Below are 23,546 nucleotides of genomic sequence, written 5' to 3'. Positions count from 1 at the left end.
AAGAGGAAAGTATCAGCTGCCCAGAGCCTTGTTAGCCAACACCTTGAACTGCCCTTGAGAGTGACGTGGTCATGAACGTCAGTTCTCCTGCACCATAGGTGGTAAAACAGTCTTCTAACGATTGACACAGTGAGCTGGTTTCAAGGGCCCAGAAAACTTGAAACTGCCATGGCATTCAAGCTCCTTAACCATTCTGCACATTCCTAAAGTGTTACCATGATAAAGTGTTCACTGATGCACAGATAACGCCAAAGCCGGCAAGGGAAACATGACTTTTAGAACAACATTTCAAGGTCAAATGTTACCCAATTGTGCAGGACCATGTTCAACTCTTAGATTATAAAAATGCAGATCCAGTTTCTCAAGGTCTCTAGGATAAAGTTCAAATTAGGCTGTTTAAGAGGGCCCTTATCAGTTGTATGAGCAGCTTTCTCCAGAATTTAGCTAACTCATTTGATAACATTGGACAAGAGGAATTTTCCAGGAGTAGACCCAGTAACCAAACAGTGATGAATTAAGAGCTATATTCTGTCCTGATGCAGACGTAACATTTATTTATCCCATGAAGCTCTTCTCCAAGGAGATTAGAGTATACAATTGCCTCTTGGGACTCACTCCAAACCCACTGGGGAATCCCCTGAAGGGCCACCAACCCTCATGCTCCCTTACTCTTAACATAAAAATGGTATTGGTTCATCCTCCCTAAAGGAATTTTGCCCAGAGTTAGGAGTGTGGCCAAATAGTATTTATGAAGAATTTATAGCTACTATTTAACAAGTGAACTTTCACAGTTCTGGAGCCAATCTGAATATGGCTAGTGAATTGTTACTTATTTGGCATCCCTTTGCCAGGAATCTTTACCCTCATAATAAGGCGGGTTAATACCTTGAGATATTAATTTGGATTTTGTTTATCCCTGATTTTTGTTCACATTTCCCTTTTTTTTTTTTTAAAGATTTTATTTATTTATTCGACAGAGATAGAGACAGCCAGTGAGAGAGGGAACACAAGCAGGGGGAGTGGGAGAGGAAGAAGCAGGCTCATAGCAGAAGAGCCTGATGTGGGGCTCGATCCCGGATCGCCGGGATCACGCCCTGAGCCGAAGGCAGACGCTTAACCGCTGTGCCACCCAGGCGCCCCTGTTCACATTTCCCTTATTCCAAAAAGGCAGCAAGGCCTTTGTGCTGCTTACCTCAAAGATTTTTGTTGTAGAAGTTTCCTGAAAACATCTCTGCCCACTTTCTGACTTTTGCATTCAGAAAGCTTGGATTCCTTAAAGAGATTAAGCTAAGGGTCACGGAGGGGTAAAGAGGTGAGTGCTTTTGATGGGTAAGATGTGGAAGCAGCTGTGGGAAGCTGGACACTGCCCTGGAAAGGGAATGGAGTGGAGGGTCCCCTTGGTGGTAAGGCTACATGCCTCACTTTCTGGCAGTACTTTGGAAGGTAGCAAAACTTTTTAAAGAAATGGCTCCCTTGTATATCTAGAATCCTGGGTCCTAGGAAGTGCGGCTCCCAGCTGAAGCAAACGTCATCATAGCCTACTTGGCATTAGCACAGCAGAGCCATCCACATTCAAGGACCAGTAAGGCACAGACAGTGAGGATCCTAGTAGCAGCCGTGAGGCTCTTTCACAATTTTTTAAGCCCCATTTTAGCTTTTTGATGACCCTAGAGTCCCAAAATGACTGAGATAGAATCTTTCGCCCAATTGGAGAGAGTTTTAATTTGACTTAGAGGCATGTGACTCTTCTTTTCCACCTAAATTCCAGCTGTAACAATAATTTGAGCTTCAATACTCTTCCGGTTCCATTCTGTGCCCCTTCCCTTCCTGACCCCAACTCTACCCCTTTACCTCCCCATCTTCCACACAAGTCATCAGAGATCTGTCTATACCATTTTTGCTTGTGGATGATAGAGGGATTTTTAATTTCCAGTAAAAGGAAGTAGTCACCCAAAACTTCTCAATATGAAAACCATAAAGATTTATCTTCACTTAAATATGCAACTAGAAATGGCAAATAATTTGCCAATTCATTACCTTTTGAAGAATATCCTGGAAAATTTGAGCTGAAATTAAGTGAAACTTTGGCCAAAAGGAACATTTGAATTTTGCTTTATTGAGCTATTAAGCTAACATATTCTCTTCTTTAAAGTTTCTGCTGTGGTATGTTTGATTCAAAGCAATCTTCCAATTGTTTTACCATTAGCTTGAAGCAAAGGAAAATGAAAAGCATGACAAGGCATAAAATTGGCCTTAGCAATATCTAAGCTTGGTTCAGCCGTGACCATTATCCTCAGTGCTCTTACAGTCTGAGCAAAACAGCCATAAAATCGGGTTATTGTTTTTAATTTTACAACCCATGATTTATTTTGTTTAACTTTAGTGACAGCCTGTGATCTCAGTAAGTGTCTTCAGTTAGGAAATGCAAGCAGGAAATCAAGGCCCAGAAGTCATTAGTCGTACGTAGCATGTAGTCATGTCATTTATCTTCCTGTATCACCACCAAAGTGTGATCCATGTGATTCCTATTATATAAACTAACACTAGAAATTCTGAAATCAGAATAGCTCATAGAATGAAACAGAGTTCACATGGTCAGCTTCAACTTCCCATGCACTCTGACTTAGACCCTGGACAGCTAGAACTTGTGTTCTATAATTTACCTTCAAGCCCCTCCGCCAAAACAAAATGTTCAAATAAGGGGTTATAAGCTTACTGGTTAGGAAATAACACAGCTTACAAATTGTCAGGAAGACCTGACCTTTAACAGCTGTATACTCTTGGGGCACTATATTTAACTCTTTGAATCTCAATTTCCTCATCCAAAAAAAGTAGGAATCATAACATTATCTGCCTCATATGGTTATTTTGAGAAATAAATTACATAATACCTGCAAAGTATTTAACAAAGTAAAGGTTTGCCATTATTATTACTCATTTTTTTGTGGTGATGACAATGAATGAATGAATTTCTAATCCTTTGTAAATGTCAAATTAACCAGTTCTTTAATAGAAAGGATATTCCCTTTTCCCATTACAATGGTGGTGTTTGTGGCATCATATGGGACTGTGATCCAAACTTGTCTGCCTATTATTCTGAATTCGTTTTAAGTAAACGAGAAAATTTATTCATCTTTATACCCCCATGTGACTTATCCAGTATATAACAAATCACCCCAATGTTTCATGGCTTAAAATAATAATATTCACCTACCCAAGGTTTCTCTGGGTCAGAGTTCAGGAGTGGCTCAGTCAGGTAGCTACAGATCAAAGTTTCTCATGAGGTTGCAGTCACAGGTCACCGGGAGCTGCAGTCCCCCAACAGAAATGGAGGAACCAGTTTCAATGTGGCTCACTCACGTGGTTGGTAAGCTGGTGTTGGCAAGGTAAGTCCTCTCTAGGTGGGCCTCTCCACAGGGCTGCTTGAGGGCCCTTATGCAATGCCTGCTAGCTTCCCACAGAGCTGCAAGGCCTCTTAAGATCTAACCTCAGAAGATGTACACCATCTTCTCTGCCATAATTTATTGGCCATACAGGCCAGCCTTGATTCAGCGTGGAAAGGTGCTATGGACTGAATATTTGTGTGCCCCGCCCCCAAACTTCCAATGTTGAAACCTAATCCCCAGTGTGATGGTATGTTGAGGTAAGAACTTTAAGAGGTGATTAGTCATGAGATGGAGCCCGCATGAGTTAGAGCCCTTATAAAAGAGACCTCAGAGCGCTCCTTCTCCCCTTCCACCACGTGAGCACGTAGTGAGAGACTTCTGTCCGCGAACCAGGAATCAGGCGCTCACCAGACATCAAATCTGCCAACATCTTGATCTTAGACTTTTCAGGCTCTGAAACTGGGGAAAATAATTTTCTGTTCTTTAGAAGCCACTCAAGTCTATGTTGTTCTTTTATAGAAGCCCAAACAGATTGAGACAGAGACGACTGCAGAAGGGTATGAATAGCAGGAAATGCGGATCTGAGGCACGCACGTGGAGGCAAGCTCCCACAGCCCAATACCAGACTCTCAGTGATCCACACACTCACTCTCCTCACCCCAAGGCCACTGAAGTTCTCATCCCATTACAGCATTAGGTCAGGCTCAAGGTCCAGGATCTCATTCTCTAGCACACATGCTAACTCCTTGATTGGAGTATAATCCTACTTCCGTCAGGGAAGGTTTTTCAATGGTTGCTGGCTCTTCTCTCTGGGCTCTCAGTTTTGGGATTTTGTGCTTTGTTTTTTTGTTTTTGTTTTTATTTTGTCTTTGTTGGGGTGTGTGTGTGTGTGTGTGTGTGTGTGTGTGTGTGGTTTTTATAGCATCACTCTAGGGTACCAAGTGCTATATTAGTTATTTACTGCTGCATAATAAGTCACTTCAAGTCTTAGTGGCTTAAAACAACAATAATCACTTATACTCTCTTATGGTTTTCTTATATCATGAAGTCCAGAGCAGCTTGATTGGGCATTTTTAATCCAGAGGCATTCCTAAGGTTATATAGTCTTATGTTAGCTGGGGTTACAGGTGCCTGAAAGCTTAACCAAAACTAAACGATCTATTTCTAAAATGGCTCCATCACATGGCTATCAAGTTATGGGCCTCTCGGCAGGACTACTTGGGTGTCCTCATGATACGGTGGCTGGCTTTCTCCAGACTGGGTGATCTGAGAGAGTCAGATGGAAGCCACAGTGCATTTTATGAACCACTCTTAAAAATCACACATGTTCATTTCAATCCATATTTTATTTGTCACACAGAACAGCCCTTATCCACCTGAAAGGCATTACAAAGAGGAATGAACACTGATGCTCACTGGAAGCAGGCTACCACATATCCCTTCCAGAGAGAAAAAATTTGTAAGACTTTTCCCTAAATTGAACTATAACTATACATTTATATTTCATAAACAGGCCTACTAACAAATCAAATTTCTATATACAACTACAAGGAATTGTATTTCTGTAAAGGAACTTTCTACCCATAACCATATTGAAGCAGTTTGAAGAAAGGTAGGCTGCAAAGTCTCATGTCTTGGGGTAAACTGGCCACTCAGTGAGGAGTCACAAAGCCGGCATCAAATTGGGGAATTCATCAGAGTCTAGGGTCTGACCATTAGGCCTTATGGTATGGAAATTAAATTTTCCATCCCATTAAGAAATAGTTCACCTTTCTAAGGTTGCTAAAGATTGAATTTCCATACCCTCCCCCTCAAATTCATCTGTTGAAATGTAATCTCCAATGTGCTGGTATTTGGAGGTGAGGCCTTTGGGACGCAATTGGATCACGAGGGCAGAGCCCTTATAAATGGGATTAGTACCCTTATAGGAAAGGACCCCAGAGAGCTCACTTTCCCCCTCCACCATGTGAGGACATAGACATCTGTCTATGAGCCTTACCAGACATGCAATATGTCCGTGCCTTGCTCTTGGACTTCCAGCATTCAGGTCGGTAAGAAATAAGTTTCTGTTGTTTGCATGTTACCCAATCTACGGCATTTTGTTCTAGTTGGACAAATGGACTAAGACAAGGGTAGATTTACATTAACAAAGCTCCCAAAGACTAATGTACAGAAAATCACAATAGCCTATTTGTTTATTTCAGATGAGGCCCCGAATCATTAGACTATGTATGCTCAATAGGGTTCACTCCATAGACATATCTACATGGGAAATAAAAGGATTACTAGAAAAAATGTTATTATTTGTTGAGCATGGAGCCACATACAGCAAGGGGATTTAGTTGGACCATCATCAAGCTCTCAGAGCTGTATGCTTTTATCTCCGCTTACGGGGACAGATTTGCCACGCTGGCAAGCAGTTCAGTCCTAGGTCAGGTTGCCCGGAACCATGCTTGGATGAAGACCATTGGTCTTACCTCTGTCCCTCAACCTTTTCAATGTTTCCATAGCTGACCAATTTCTATTACTTTCTGTCCTCACGTCTATTACCTTTCTTCTTTTTATGGACAATTTTGCAACCATTCAGTCACTTGAAGACAGGGAGATTCACATTTTTTTTCCACCCCAGCATACTTGAGAGGAGTGATGTGTTACACCAATAACTGTGGCTAAATGACAGTACTGAATTTAGGCGGGGGTGAGGTAGAGGTGATTTTAAAAATAAGATCCTTCTACTATGGTCATGGTAAAGAGATAAGCCCGCTATTGCCACCATTTTGAGAATTGCAGTTAAGATAAATTAACGTATTTCTGATGTGATCCGTTGAATGTGTTTATAGTTCAGCTGTTAGAGATATTTCCTTATATTCACATTTTAATAGGGCACCTCATTTTTGCTTCCAGATCTTACCTACAAGCCCCCATTTTTGGCTTGAGCTTGGAAATAGGCACATATTTTCTTCCATCAAACTGGATTACATACTGGTTCAGTGTGCTAACTTTAGAAGCAGAAATCTGCCAATTGACCCTGTCTCAGAAGCTTCAAATTATCCATTTCACTGACTGACATATAACCACTTACACCCGGGTGTTTTGTGAGCTTGTTCCTATAACTCACCTACTTCGTGGTCTTGGGAACTACTTCATTTTCTGCTGCCCTTTCTGCTAGAAAGCAGACCAGCCACGATCCTCCATCCAATTTCTAACCAGAGCAAGAAGTCATCGAATTCTCTGTGTTTCCTGGAGTTTCCACTCATCCCACATGGCATCCTTTTCTGTTTCCCAATTGAAAGTCAAGTATAAGCTCTCCCTGGCCTTATACATTTATGAGAGTTCTGGTATCTTTCAAACATTTAATTTAATTGGTGTTAAGATTGTAAAATTGCAATAAATTTACATGAACACTTCCCTCATTCTCTTTCTCTCTCTCTTTTTTTAAGTTAAATATGTGATCTTTAAAATAAATGTATATAGTACTTTGTTACCAGTTGGCCTCTCCTCCTTTCTAATTTCATTGGCCCCACCCCACCCCTGCCTCATTGCCCGGGAATAATATTCTCCCATTTTGAATAGCAGCAAAAATAACAATTTACAATTATGTAACTTTGCTATGAAAGTTACATAAGTAGACCTAACAACCATTAATAGGAAACAAAATTCCAGACTACTAGGTGTTATTTCATTAAGAAATGTCCACTGTGGTTACTTATTTAAATGTTTGTTTTCATTCTTCCTAGATATAAGGCATATTTCAAGACACCTCTACAGAAATACTAAGTTCTCCTTGTTACGAGTACAGGGCGAGGTGCTGAAGTCAAGGAAGGGCTCAGGGACTAGGTCTGCATATTGCCTTGCAGCACAATCAGACCATTTAGCAGGGGATGTCAATACTGTTTTAAGGAAATGTGCAGTGTTCACACTGAACTTCTGGCCGGTCATCATCTACACAATTGTGAACCTCTCCCAGGCAGAAGTCTGTTGTGTGTTTACACCCCACCGTTTCCCAAGTTGCTTAGAAGGGCTCAGCACCCTCTAATCTGTCTCACTAGTCCCACAACCAGCAAGGTCCACTCTAGTTGCTCAACACAGATTTGATAGAGGACCCGCTGTACCCTGGCTCAGTGGAAATTTCTCAAGGACTGGAAAAGAATTCCACAGCATCTCTGACTGTCAGGAATGGTGGGGCCTTTTATATTGATAGAATGACTTACATAAAAAGTCCAGAAAGCAATAAAACTTTAAAAGTCAGCTAGCCTGTGACATAGATCTATCAGTCCAGTCCCATGAGAAAGCTCTGTTTTGGCAATTTGGAGGCTGAACTCTCATGATGGGTCCTGTCTAAATGCTGGATTTCATTTATTCTCAGCTTCATTCAAATGTCCAATTTTCACAAATGAAGTTCAAATTACCATACCATTCAGTCCCTGTTTGTTAATGCAAGATCTCAGCTTTAACCTTCCCTTTAACACCACCACCAAATCTGTTTAGGATTGTTTATGGAGCTTCCAGGGAGATAGGGGGATCATGAGTTCTCAGGATGATTATGTTGTTGTTTCCCTCCAAGAAAGCACTACCAGCTCTTGATGGTGATGGTCCAGAGCCTTAGAGGCAAAGCTGTGCCCTTGGTGGTGGTAGACAGGGAAGCTTTAGGTGGGTGTGTGATATGTGCTCTGTGTGTGTGGTAGGAATGGGGTATGTATGGTACGTGTGTGTGATATTCATGTGTGATACATGGTGTGTGAGTGTATGTATGATATGAGTAGTACGTGTAAAATGTGTTATGTGTGTGGGTGGTATGTTTGTGTGTGATGCATTGTGTGTGTGTGTGGCATGTGGCATGACTGGTGTGTGTGAAGTGTGGTGTATGTGTGTGGTATGTGTGGTATCAGGGAATGTATGTGGCTCCCTATTTCCAAGACTCCATCTGCTTTACATCTGCCCTTGAACGTCTGTGACTTGGACGAAACTCCCTCTACTACCTCTCTGTCTGCTCATGCTCCAGGTCAGTCCCTCTGGTCCAGCTAGGCAGGAATGCGAACATTTCTCTAATCCTGTAAGTTCTCGTTCCTTTGCCTCCTTCTTAGGTGGCCCTACACTCCTCCCCACAACCAAATCTCAGTACTCCCTTAGTCAAAAAAACAAAACAAAACAAAACAAAAAAACAAACCCCACATTGATAGATACAAGGTGGGCTGGAGAAGGGGATAACCCAATACCAGATGCATCAAAGTCTCCGTTCCAGCCCAGCGAGGGCTTTGTGTTACATCAATCTATCCATTGATGAAATAATTTAATTCCTCAATAAATAATTCTGAGCTCTTAACATATGCTCAACAATGAGCTGAAAACTGAGATACAACCATAAGTAAGATAAATGAGAGGAGTCTGTGGACACTGAACCCAGTTTAAAGGGAGATACACACGAGGAAGAGACAGTTACGACGCCGTGCTCTCTGCACCTGGCTGGAGGGGGCAGGACCCTAATGCAGGGCACTGAGAAGACATCAAGCCCATTAGCAGCTTCAGCAGAGGCTTCCTGGGGAACAGGATGTCTGGGTCGAAATCTGATTGGCAAACAAAGATGAAAGAGAAGGCTGCAGGTAGAAGACCCAACATTTGTGTGAGGGCCTGACACATTGAAAAGTTTAAGTAAGTTACAGTAAGCTCCGAGAATAAAGTGGAAGGGGAGAGTGCAAGAGATAAATCTAAAAAAGGAAACAGGAACCAGGTTGGTTTTCTCAAAATATAGTCCAAGGACCTCCTGAAAGAAATTACCTACTCTAACTTTTTTTTTTTTTTTAATGCTTTTAGCTCCACACCAGATTCATTCCCTTTGAATCAGGGGCACAGGAATGTGCATTTTAAACAAATTTTTTCAGTGGTTCTTCCAAGAGTAAAGTTTGAGAACCACTGACTACACCAAGCAAGGCCAGTTGAGTCACTTTCAAGAGTTTGGACTTACCCAAAAATAAATGGGAAGCCTTGTTATGCAATGCAGTGACGTGATTAAGATGTGTGCTTTCGATAGCTCTTTAGAGAAGCAATTAGAGAATGGACAAGTTGACCAACAGAGACCTCTTTGCCCATTTTTAGCTGTGGTCATTAGGTTGAAGTCCAAGATTTCAGCATATTTGAATATTTGGATGACCAAATTATATACCCAACTAAAATCCTATCCATTTACATTCTCAATTTATGTTAGCCTGCTGTAGGGTGATCAACTGTCCTGTTTGCCCAGATCTGAGGGATTTCCCAGGAAGTGGGACCTCAGTGCTAAAAACAGAAAAGTCTCAGGCAAACTGAGATGAATTAGTTACCCTGTAATTACCAAGAATAATCCCCACAATAATCTATCAGGTCACACAGAGTTCTCATTATAGCGCTCTTCTTTAAAAAACAAAAACAAAAACAAAAAACCCTGAGATTAAAAGCATCTTTTCGAAAGTGAGAAAAGAAGGTATTAAAGAGAATGGAATTAAAACAATCATTTGTATTTTAAAAATAATAATAATCCCACACACACTGTTGCTTGAATGCAAATTTAAAGCACAAATAAAAATTCTGGCAGCACCTTTTAATTTGTAAGAGCAGAGGCTCTCAACCATGGTGTTGCAATCAGTAGAGGGGCGTGTTGCAAGGAAATTGTTTTTTACTATTCATAATTAAAGGACTGAGTTTGTAAATGATTTACTCTTAAAAATGCAGCGAATCAAGGTTGCCTCACTTGCATTCTGTTATACTTTCTTCAGCAAGAGAGCAAGTGGTGGAGTTATGGCACACCCAGGCAGAGAGCTAATGATCATTCATCCTTTCTACATGGAGAAAAGGGGATTGAGAAGTACTTCTTAAGGGGTCAGTTGACAAGTCAGTTCACCGTTTGCAAACTTTAAAAAGGAAAAAAAGAAAAAAAAAGATTAAAAAAAATTAAAAATACTTTCCCTTTAAATGCCCAGTCGTTATACCAGGAGAGTTTTTACCCAAATATTGGTAATCCGGTTGATTTTAGGTGGTACAAAGATAAAGCATTTCGAATTGTAACACTGTAAAGGGAGTAAGGGGTAATGGGAAAATATTGAATTAGTACATGACATCTGTCATTTCACAAATATTGTTGCTTAAAAAGGGTTAAGTACAAACGTAAGTCAATGAGAAAGATATTTAGTAAACAATAGGACAGGTGGCAGACAACAGAAATTTGTGAAAGTGCTATGGGAACACTCAAGTGTAGGTAATGCTATACTTGTCTAAGTAAAAGCAGAGAAAAATGCTACATCTTCATCTTATAAAGGGAAAGCAACACAAAATTCACATTTCAAGGCAGAATCACTTAACTTTTACATAGTAGAGATGTCAGCTCATATATTTCCACCAGTTTCAGTTGTTACCACAGATAGTTTCAAAACAACTGTCCAATTGAAAAAAGAACAGATCAAAATGAAAGGAAGCATGACTCTACAACAGAAATTTTAAATTATGATTTTAGCACCAATCAAATCATAAAGAATATCATTTCACAGCAACTGTGTGTCATCATCAAAATATAATAGCAGCTCAAACTTTCAATCCATTTGATTGCCTGAATGGATAGCAGCCATCCAAATAGGTCAGAAAACAAAAATTTTTGAGTCAAAAACAAAGAAAAACAGACAATTGTTAAAAAAATTAAAGTACTTTGACTATTGTATATAATATAGCTCATCTCTACCACACACGTTTGTTGGGCAACAAAACCCATTACATTTGTTAACAACTATGATTTAAAATCATTCCTAATATTTCTCCAAGTATCTTATAAATTTTTCTAAAACTCTATTGCAAAACTCTACAATGCAAAAAATAAGCTTTAAAATGCCTGCTGTCAGATTTTATTTTCTCCCCTTTACAATCTAATTATTTATCATGAGACCACATTTTTCAGTTGAACTCTACTTTATGATTTGACGGTTGGATAAATGCAGTTCTCCTGGATTTGAGCAAAACATATCAGACTGGACTTTGAGACTCAAAATGTATTTTCTTAAGTTAACTGGATTTTTCTTCCTGGAAAAGGTAGCATTTAAAAAAATGAATAAATAAAAGAAAATGAAAACATAAACCATTGCAATTCAACCTAACGTCTGTTCTCTAACTGGTCCCATGTGCAATTGTACAGTTCCAGAAATTACATTTTCATGATCTATAGGAAGTCAGCAATTAAACTGTGATTCTAAATCCTTTGTCGATTTATTTCTAATAAACTTCAATGTTCCTATGGAGTTAGAATGCTTCTCATGTCAGATCATCCCTGAGAAGGTTCTGAGACCTTAGGGCATCAGGTTTTATACACATATCTCTGCCATAAATAAAGTCTCCAAGAAATATTCTTATTTCCACTGACTACAACAGTCTCTCTTCTAGAAAAGAAAAGCATAGTATAGCATAATAGTGAAGATGCCAAGTGTTGGAAGCAGATGCTTTGGTTTGAATTCCACCTCTTGCACTCACTAGCTGTTGACCTTGGGCTATTTACTTAACCTCTCTTTTCCTCATCTGGAGAAAAAGGATTATAATAGTACCTGCCTCCTAAGTTGTTATGAGAATTAAAGAGACAATGCTCATAAAGTAGTAGGAAAGTGTCTAGCACATAGTTTACTCAATAAATTAGCTTTTATCATAATTACTAACCCATCACTCACCACCCTTGTACAAACTGTCCAAGGACTTCTCTGGAACACTATTTTCAAAGACCCATTTCCTTGAAAATACACTGGGAAATACTAACAGGAGATTTTTATTTAAGGCAGTAAATGTGCACTAAATATATGACAATTAGATGACCCTAAAGTCTTCTCAACATTGAAATTAAATTAATATGGACTGTTGTTAAAGGAGAGTAAAAGGGCTTTCCTTTAATTTTCTACACCTAATTATTCTTGGTCTCAATATCATCAGTATGGCGCTCACTAGCAAGGTAGTAGAATTACTTATCCTTTGGGGGTAGGGGTGAGGAGATACCCGGGAAGGTCCCCAGAAACCAGATTGGAGATTACAGAAGCCAAGACTGCCCCCATTTCTCAGGAACAAGCAGACTCACATTAGCCGAAATGTGAAAACCAGAAGGACTAAAAGGATTGAAATATTAGAGAGTTTATTAATAAATTCATGACATCAATAAGCTGAAGTTGATGTATGGAAAGAGCTGAACAACTCTCGGTGAGTCATTATTCTTTAGTAAATGAGGATTAAAATAGCTACTTTTAAAGATAACTCTGTGCAAGAGCGAGAAACCTACGTCATTTCATATTTCTACACTGAATATAGAGGAGCCATGGAGATTTGCTGTTTAAATAAAATGGTATTTAGAAATAAAATTTCAGGTGATATTATTAGACTTTTATCAAAGGATCATCAGCACAAAGTACATATTTGGCGCTTTGTGCTATGAAGTGAATTGTCTCCACAAATATCTATTTCTTCTATTTCTTTATCTCCAGTCAAATATTACCATACTTCTCAGCATCTTACAATCATAGTAACAAGGATCTCTTAGTTCCTTTTTACCGTAGACGGGGTTCAAGATGGGTCTACTCCATGGTGCATTCTAAGGATAGCAGAACATATGTTATGGCGTTATTATTGCAAGTTCTCATGGCTTTTTCCCCCTTTGTTGGAATATAGAATAAAGAACAGAAATACTCTTTTCATATGAGTGCCCTTTGAAATGAGGACTGTTGCTCCACAGAGCTTTTTCTTGCATGTGAAAAGTTTAAATAAAGAACAAAAAAAAACTGTTCTCATGCATTCCACATTAAAACAACAATAGAAATAAAAATAATTCTATCCCATCGAGGCATTTCAGAGTCTCAGCCTTTGATTCAGTTGAAACCTAGTTTTGGTGCCAAGAGATTTCAGGCTCCAGTGAAGGGAGATAATCAGAGCCCATCACTGATTCTGGGTAATCTGGATAATCTTGGATGAGGTTCAAAGTATTCAATTGGATCTAAGATTGGAATACAGGATTATGCAGCCAATATCTTGTTTAAAAGCAATATTTTAAAAATTATTTCTTCCGTTTTAGAAAAGCTGCAGACCATGCAGCATTAAGGCTAGCTAGGTACAAAGTTACGTTCCCGTCACGACACCGCGCGCCTACACTTTCCTCAGAAAATGAAGGTATGAAGCCCGCAATGATACCTGTAAATAATCCAGAGAAAACGGATTTTTTAAAAACCTGTGCCTTGTCCTCAATTAACTAAATAATTCAAAATACTCACTTTCACCTGAAGTAGTGGGGCTAATTAGAGCCTAAAATAGGTTTGGCTTCAATTACCTAGATAATCTACTTGTGTGTTTATTTAGTCTGAAATTAGAAGCTTAAAAATGAATCAACTTTCAAGCGAAAGCTACATGACTTTGAAAACTCACTTCCAGAACAGTTTGACTTTAAAATGACCTCTCTGGGTGGCGTATTTGTAAATATACGTAATAAACACTGGTCTTACTTATTTTCGCCTTCACTTCAAAACATTAAAATATTAACAAATTCAAAAGCACCTCCTAACCTGCCCATCATGAATAATTTTACACACACACACACACACACACACACACGCACACACACACTGTATGCCCCCATCCTCCTGCTCACCTTAGCCTCCTTCTGACGGAAGCACAACATTCTGCGAATGTGTGGGATTAGGAGTCTCAGTTTGTCTGTACATTAGAATCACCCGGGGGCTAATACTTAGGCTACACTGAACACCAATTAAATCAAAGTTTCTATCCCTGGGACCCAGGCGCCATGTTTGTAAAAACTTTCCAGGTGAATCCAAAGTTGAGGGCCACTGTTTTAAGAATTGAATAATTTTTCTATAAAATAGCCTGGAAAAGACAAGTCAAAGCACCAGATTTTTCCTCCCCACCTTTGCCTCCATTTTTTCTCCTTTTCTCCTCTACTGTGCTTAACCGAACTCAATCATTCTAGATATAGAACAGACAAGAAAGTAAAAAAGGTCCTACATCACTTCAATTTCTTTTTCATTTATTCAATCAATAAATATTTCCTACATATCTACTATACAAGTTAGGCTTTATGAGAATTTATTAAAGCATAAGCTTTTCCCTCAGGGATCTCACAGCATAATAGGGAAGATGGTCAGGAACACAATTAAGTATGGTATTGGGTCATAAGTGCCAATACTGAGGTAAAAAGGAGGCATAAAGAACTGTTTTCCTCGTAGGCATCGTGAACAGCTTTACAGAAAAACTGCATTGGACTTGGTCAGGAAGGCAGAGTTGGGGCCCTTAAGCAAACAGAGGGGGAAATGGAGCGGCATTCCAGGCAGAGAGAAAATCTATGTAAAAGCATAAAAGCATGAACAAGTCGGGTGAGTCAGGAACCCTAACTAGATTGGTGTGGCTGGAGGGCAGTGGGCTCTGTGTGTGTGTGTGTGTGTGTGTGTGTGTGTGTGTGTGTGCGCGCGCGCGCATGTGTGTGATAGAGACAGAGACAGAGACAGAAACAGAGACAGAGAAATTATGGCACTCTTGTCCAAAACAAATACTTACAAGAGAATACTTACAATTAGAAATCGGGTGATTCTTCGGATTTTAAGTATGCAATTGGACTAGAAGGTAGAAAGAAAAATGCAATCCTTTTAGATGTTAGATATTGGGTGAACTGACTATGGTTTCAGATCAAAAGTTATTGTCTTAAATCCCACAGCACACACTGAGAAGACAGAGACAGCAGCACATTTGTAATATCCCCCTCAACATACAGGGTATGTGTGCACGGGCGGCTAACTAGTTAAACTTTGTATTTACTACTTGTGATCTCACCTTACTTAGGATCTTGCTTCTATTTCAACCATCCTTATCCATTTCCTCTTGTGTAAACCATATCCTGTTCAAATCCCAGTTCCCCTAGCATTTTCTCAATCCCTGCTCCCATCACATATCCTGAATACAATCTCTCCCTGGACTCTACCAGCATCCGGGTATCTGTATCTCTTCTTGCCTGGTACCATTCGCATATATCATCTCATTTAATCCTAACAAAAGCCAGTACTGTAACTTAGAAACTACTATCCAAATATTCAGATGATGAAACTGAAGCTCAAAGAGTTAAATGACTTCTCCAAGATTTTACAACTAGAAAGTGTATGAAGCACTTTCTAAATCAAATTTGGAAACAGGTTCTCTTATCCCAACTATAATGCACTCCTTAATCTTACTGAAAGAAAGAGTCCAGCACCATGTTTTGAACAGAAAAGATAAACAATAAATACGTGTTTAAAGAATTGCTTCTGTCTTGCTTTGGCTGTATTTATATGAGTGTATGTCTAAATATGCAAAATACACCCACGCTCATTCTCTATGTAGATTTATTCAGGTGCACCAATAATTCCCACTTTACAAACTGGATATGTCCCAGATGTTTGATTACAAGTCAATTTTTGAGATGCAAAACACCTTTTCTGCAGAAACAATGTCATACAAAGAAGGTAAGACATGACGTGAACCCACAAAATGCCTTCTGAATACAGAAAGTATCAGAATGCAAGTAGCCACCATATGTACAATCCTTCACTTGAAAGTATATTCATAGTTTTATTTTCTCCTAAACCAGGAGCTGGGAGTTCCCATCATCCATACTCTCCAGCTTGTGAAGATGTGAGAAGGGGACTCTTTTCCGATGTGTAAATGCTCCAGATTATAGACTGTAAATAATGCCACACGATGCATATAATATATGGATATCTGTCATGTACACTCCAAAAGAACAGAGATTCTTCTTTTGTTCACTGACATAACCCAAACACTGGAATGGTACCGAGCACATAATAGACTCTTCATAAATATTTTTAAATAAAAAAATGAATACTCCATGGGTCTTGTTAGCAGCTTCTTCCCTTTTCACACTACCAGGTGAAAGGCAGTACTTAAACACTAGATTTAATCATTTCAAAGCAAAGTCTTAAAAATGGAAGGTCAGTCTTTCTGGCTTGTCCTAGAATTAGAACATAAAAGGCAATGTACATTTGATCCAACAGGGTTCAGACCAACTCATGGCCACATAAAATCTTAGCATTCACAGTTTTAGGATGAATAAGATACAAAAATCTAAGAGCTCCATTAACGTGGCTTATAAGAATGGAAAATTAAACCCAGAAGATAAATGGTCTTTAAACATAAGTATTTGGTCTTGTTGAGAGCTAACCTTACATAGGTATAGAATCTATGAGTCATCTTGGCACAGAGATGGCTGACTATCTGAGCTTTCTCTCCAGTGGAGACAGGACACAAAGTTCTAGATTGAAATTGCCACATGAGCACGGAAAAAGATTAATTTAAGTTGGATGGAAGGATGTGTTTCAGTGTAGAAACTATGATCTGGAGATTTAGGTTACCAAGATAAATTGTGGATTTTAAGAATAGCAAAAATGTTCTTTTTAAAATTACATAGACACCACACGATTTAGAGGCAGGGGCGGGAGGAGGTGATCTTTCAGGGCATTCACTAGCCCATGAAACTAGGAATAAAGCCAAGTTTTAATGAAATCTCACATAGCTTTGTTCTTGTTTCCCTGGAATTAATATATTAAGTGAAAACCTGCATATATGTGATGTCTTATCAATATAGAGATCTGAAATAATTTCTCCAGGGAACAAGTAGCATTTCACTGAGTTCCTGGGGCAACAGGAAGTGAATACATAAAAAGAATTACCAGATTGAAAAGCTCTTCCCCTAACCTCTTGTAAATCCAAAGTAGTACTTATAATGAGAATGTTCTTACAATTCTCTAAAATGATGTATTATTTACCTACCGGGGAGAAAATTAATTGGATATGAAAATAAATTTTGAACTTCAACTTATTCTTAGTTTTTTATCTGATTGTTTCACTGTTGTCATAAAGAAATTAATGTAAAATACAATAATGTAATCAGGTTAGATTCGTAGCATGCTTCTGTACCCTGAGCTGTCTGTAATGGGACTTGGAACATGGGGAAAATCACAGTTTAAAAAAAAAAAAATCCTTCTTTCAAATGCTTTTGGGTTAGAATAAATTCAGGAAAACGGGCATGATAAAAAAGGGACTGGATTGGCAGTCAAAAGTCTTGGATTCAAGTTGAGGTTCCATAACACAGGAGCAGAACTTAATTTTCTTCATCTGCAAAATAAAGGTAATACTATCACAAGAAGTTATTGCAATAATTTTCAAATAAGTGTGTGAATGTGTCTAGTAGAGAGGATACTTGATGTTGGAGTGCTGTTGTAAATTATTTTCTTACTTTGCTTGAAAAATTACAACATCCTTTAATAACAAAAGCAGAGAGAAGTGATAAGAAATCGGCAGGGATTTTGTGGAATTGTACAGTGATGCAGTTGGAGGGTCAGTTTACCAACCCAGTACATACACGCAAGTTCACGGGTCCCATGTTCTGTGTCTCTACCCAGTGCCTCCTGAGCCATCAACCAACCATCTACCCCAAGCAGTTTGGGGTCCAGGGAGCATCATCTTGCTGATTCTACCCCAGAAACACCTCAGAACCAATTGCAACCACGGTGCCCTCCCCCCAGTTCTCTAGCCACCTGGTGTAACTCTTCAATCTCCAAATAAAGTGACCCAAGCCCCATTTCTGGTACTATGGAAATTCTGGCACCGTTTTTAACATGTCTTAGAATATCTGAAGCATGGAATTAGGGATGTATTCATTTTTCTATCGTGTTCACTGGGAATTTCTGCTCCCAACTCCATTTCCTGCACTCTCCATCTCCCTTCTCTGAGCTGTTCTTTCCTCTCTAGGTCTGATTTACACTAGTTTGGCCTGGTCTCTTCTGCTCCCTCAAAGAACCTTTAACACAAAGCTGTTTTGCCTAACAGACTTCACCCAAGTTTAAGGATAACAGGAATAATTACAACACAGAACTGAAAATATCTGCATAGTGAATTTCAGATGTTAATTTTCCTAGATATCTATTTGTCCTCACTTCATAGAAATTTCTCACTGACTATAAAAAGGGGTTTATAGTCTGCATCCAGGTTGCTGGGATCTCTTCTTCCTAAATCTTCAACTTTCTTCTCCTTTCATCTTTTCCAGAGTCAACAACAGAGAAGCCCTAAATTCCTGCCATAGCAGAGCAGTTGATCCTCTATTTCATAGAGCGCTCTCCCATCTAGACTGACACAAGGGCCTTTGGCCTACTTTTCATGGTCAGGAGAGCCATTAAGATATTTTCTTACGGAAAGAAAAAAAATCTCCCTAAGGGGAATTCTTCTGGAACAAACAGCTCAAACAAGAGTGAAATTAAAAAAAGAAGAAGAAGAAGAAGAAGAAGAAGAAGAAGAAGAAGAAGAAGAAGAAGAAGAAGAAGAAGAAGGAGAAAGGAAAAAGAAAAAAGGAAAAAGAAAGAAAGAAAGAAAGAAAGAAAGAAGAAAGAAAGAAAAGAAAAGAAAAGAAAAGAAAGGAAAAGAAAAATGAAAAAAAGCTTCTTCCTACTTTGCACAATTTAGGGTAATAGTGTCCTATTATCAGATTTAGGCAGAAGGGATACACTAATCAGGCATGTCTGCCAAGGGAAAACATTGCTGCCAGGAGGGAAGAGTAGAAAGGTCGTAGGTAAATGTTTTCTTTAGCTTTTGTTTTTCACAGAAAAGATAATGTTCTCCAAGGTTTTCCATTACCTCCACATACTCCAACAATTCTGGTTATAAAGAGCACATGACTAAGCCCAATATGGGCAGAATAGAGAGTACAGATCGCAGAAAATGGAAATAACCACGAAGTGCCCTCCAGATAGTAGAGACAAGCTTTGCCATGCAGTTTCTGAAAGAGCCAGATCAACCCATGTAAAACCAGAGGACTCTGGCTCAGAACCCCCCATGTCCAAAAGCCAAGGTGGAGAAGGCAAAAGTGATGAATAAGGAAAGTTGTGGAGAACCCATTTTATTTCCTACCCTATCAGGAGTCCATACATGGAAAGAGAAATGTTCCAATTAAGTGTAGGAGCTGCCAGTAAAGCTGCTTTAATGAAATATACATACACTTTGCCAGATAATTGCTAAGAAAATCTAATCACTCCCTCAGCCCCGGAAATTTGGCCACTTCTTTTTACATCCACGTGGCATCACCTTCCTAGTCCAAATTCACATGAACTTTCTCCTGGAGTTCCGCAATCATCTCCTATCTAATCTACCCACATCCAAACTGGCCTCCTTCCCATCTGTTTTCCAAACTGAAGCTGGTGTGATCTTTCCAAATCCTGACTATGATCAAGATCAAGCTCCCACCTTGCTACAAACCATTGCTTAAAAGCTTCAGTGGCTTAGTATACCTATTAAGATAAAGGCAAATCACCATAACATGGTGTACCAGCCCATGGATGGTCTAGCCTTCACCTGCCTCACAAACGTTGTGCCTCCATGCTCCTGTTGGTCTGTTCAGGCTACAGAGGCCCTTCCTCACTCCCTCTCATTCACTGCACCTCAGCCTGCCACAGTCCGCTCTGCTAGGAACACTCTCTCTTCCCTCTTTTCCTTGTTAACTTCTATTCTTCCTTCAGGTGTCAGCCCAGGTATCACTTCTCAAGGAAGCCTCCCCTATCTGCCTTGAAGGATCTGCTGACATCACAGTTGCAATTTTACATTTGTTTGGGTATTAGTTTGATAAATATCTTGCCCTCTCACAAGACTGTAAGGTTCATGAAAATGAGACTGTGTCTGATTTTTTTATCAATGTATTCCTTTGTTCAACGAATGAACAGCAGCTCAGTAGTCAACAGAACTTTTTTCTGTATCTAAGAAATTATGAAATTTCTCAATTTGATCACTTTTCAAACAGCCGTAATGTTTTAGAGTTATGAATGACGAGTGCTGTTGATATGAAGATTTGCTATGATTAGGTTTATTACTATTATTATCATCATCATAACTAGTTTATTGCCAATAACATTGCCTTCGTAACTCAACATTTTATAACCATTATTACATTCATTAATTAGATCTTATCCTTCAATTATTTATCAAATGTTTTTTGTGAAAGCCAAATGCCATTGAAAAGAGAATATATGAAGGCTCCAGAAGTGCCCTACTGTGGCTGGCGGGTCACTTTACAATGAAGAGTTGTCTCTGGATCCACTTGATTAGGATTTCCACGATGTATACACCATTTGGAAAATTAAGGCCTTGAGAGAGATCAAAGCAACATTTATAGTCACTTAAGGAGTAACCTTTTCTAATGATAAACTCATCACATTAGATTTGGATGGGACCTTAGTGGTCCTTTACGCACATTCCTTATTTTCTACACAATAAAGCAAACCCTGGACTTCCATAAGGTAATATAGCCAAGGCAAGCCCTGGGTCTACTTTTTCAAGTCCTCTACCATATATTAAATTAATTCCAAGCCTGTTACAACCAAAGATCTTAACTGTTCATATCCCACTGTCATAGCTAGAATGTGAAGAGCTTTCCGGGTTATCTGGCTAGAGTTCCACATAAATGGACACTCATCTTTGTTATTTAATTCCAGTCTACATTTAGAAACTGGCTTCACAATATAATTCTGCACATGAAGAAAAAGATATTTCAAGATCATTTATATAAGTCACTTTCTTTAAAAAGCCTTCCACTTTAAATAAGTATGCTCCTACACTATGAAAAGGGTATGTTCCAGTATGACCCCAAGGTCAGCTGCACACTCCCCAAGGTCAGTTCCTCTGTCTGCTGTTTTCATCTACATCCACGTGTGGAACTCAACACCTATTTGATGTCACCCAGAAGAATGCTTTTGCTCTAATGTTAATGAGCAGTGCAGACTTTATTGAAGATCCTGGAAGAGGAAGAAGGTGGCAATAATCCTCACTAGTCTCTGCAAACTAACTTAAAACCTTAGCATAAATATCCTTCCCTCTAAGTACCTCTCCAGCCAAGTTGCACTGGGTTTTTTTTTATGTTTTCTCTTCCCTTTTACAGTGTGCAACCTCATTTCTCCTCTCCTCCCGTCCAAATTTTCCCTTCACTCAGGAATGCTGAATTCATTTCCCACCCGTCCATCCCCTTTTCTTTTCAGAGCAATGTACCTGCAGCCTAACTACTTTCAACTTTCCTATCCAACTCACCAAGGAATGCCACAAACCAAAGGGACTTCTGGTTAACAGGACCCACTTTCTTAGAAGACCATTTAGGTCTTTTGTTACTTGAATATATATATATATACATATATATATATTTTTTTTTTCCCCCTGTTCTTTTTTTTTTTTTTCCCAAAAATTTTCCCTTGGAGGAATCCCAGCAGTTGAAATTTCCCCATCCTATTGGAGCAGTAAACAGAAACCCTCCAGTAGTGATCTGAGCTGATTCCTATCAGGGCCACTGCTGAGATAGAGGAGTTTTCTATAGTTATTTTGGTTTTTAATGAAAATTTTTTTAACTTAAAAATTCCTCAAAGGGAAATAAAAAATAACAAAAAATCTTCTAATTTCTTCTCCCCAGGCTTTCAGAGTCCCAGTGCCTTTGGAAAAAAATTCACTAAGTCTCATAATTGACACACAAAAAAACAATTGCTTCCCCTTCGGAATCTTAGTCTTAGGAAATGATTTTAAGAGTTGAAAAGGTAGACACACGGGGCCTAGAATCCAGTAGTTTCACTTCTCACTCCTTTCACATGCTTTTCCCTTAATAAAATGATAAGGAAATGATTAGCTTAAAATCCAATACCTGTCTTTGTCAACAGCACAAATAGCAGCGACCTTTATCCCATAACCAGAGGACTTCAAGCCATCAAGAAAGTTTCTAATGAAACTTGGAGGGAAAAAGTCTCTTACAAGCAAATGGTATGCTGGCAACCTTTGCAGTCCAAGAATCTGCTCTCATAAATGCTAACAGGACAAGAATAGGGGATAAAATAGATAATATTGACAGAAAGAAAAAAAAATGTTCTTTTTTAGTTCTCTGAGGAATTTTTAAATTATAAGTTTTCCTTAAAAACACAGATACCTTGGAGAACTCCTTTCACAAAATATAAACATTAGCATCAGTACTACTATTTTTGAAAGTAGAGGATAGGCCTTAAGGAGATGGAAAAATTGGGGGAGGGGGAGAATGAGTTAGATAAATAAAATCCTTAGTTTCTATTTTATGCCACTTTTTAAAAAATATTTTTAGATAGATTATAAGTGGAAATAAATATTAATAATCTATGAAGGTAAGAATGAGACTTGTTCATACTTTATCTTCTTATAGAATAGAGTTTTACACTGGATTATCTTTATGTGGCCAAATGCTTTTTTTTAAATTCTAAGATTATTAAGACTTCAAGATAAAAATTCTTCTATGTGCTTCTGCTAATAATATTTTATTATAATACTTTAAAGACAAATGGATTTTTTTTCTTATTTTTCTATGTAGAAAGCATTTTTAAACTTATTTTTACTTATTTCTTCAAAATGTATAAGAATAAAACGTATAATTTTTAACTACAAAATTGAAATTCCAAATTAAGTAAATGCATTTCATTTCTTTATGGATAACATTCCAAACTCATCATTCTACTTTGCAAATTTTGAAAAACATTTGTTTCAGTCATCCCTTCGTGTAACATTACTTCACAGCACCAAAAAACCTGAATGGGCCAAATTTGTTAATCAAGAAGGATAGCTAATTTGAAATGAGTCCTAAAGTTTTCAATATTCTATCCTCCATAGCAACATAGAGTCATTCCTATTTAATTAGGGGAGCCAATGTATTTGCAAAACAATTAAGAATGCAATTTAACTTAGGGATTTAGTAAACATCTAGGAATTCATTCATTATGACCTCCACATTGGGTTTACTTTGTAAAGCAGCATAAAATTAATCATTTAGAACTCTAACACATAAGACCCTTTTTTATCCATAGGCCTTATACATTATATGTGCCTTCCATGCTTACGCTGATTCTGTTTATTTCACCGCCTTTCAAAACTACAGTTTGAGTGAGTTAATAAATTACAGCCATAGCAGAGATGCCAGGAGCGACTGGCAAGCCCCGAGTGGCTGTGAGGAGGGAGGCGGGGACACCAGGAACCCTGGAGCACAGCTGTCAGCATGTCCCAGCAGCACTAATCTGTAACCCACCTGCTGACCCGGTGCTGGGATTTTCCTCCGGAGAAACAACCATCATCTGACTTGAATCA

The sequence above is a fragment of the Ursus maritimus genome, unplaced genomic scaffold, assembly GCF_017311325.1.
Source record: "Ursus maritimus isolate PB19 unplaced genomic scaffold, ASM1731132v1 scaffold_13, whole genome shotgun sequence".
NCBI classification, from domain to species: Eukaryota; Metazoa; Chordata; class Mammalia; order Carnivora; family Ursidae; genus Ursus; species Ursus maritimus.
The sequence above is the reverse complement of the archived record's forward strand: the minus strand, read 5'-3'. Positions refer to the sequence as shown.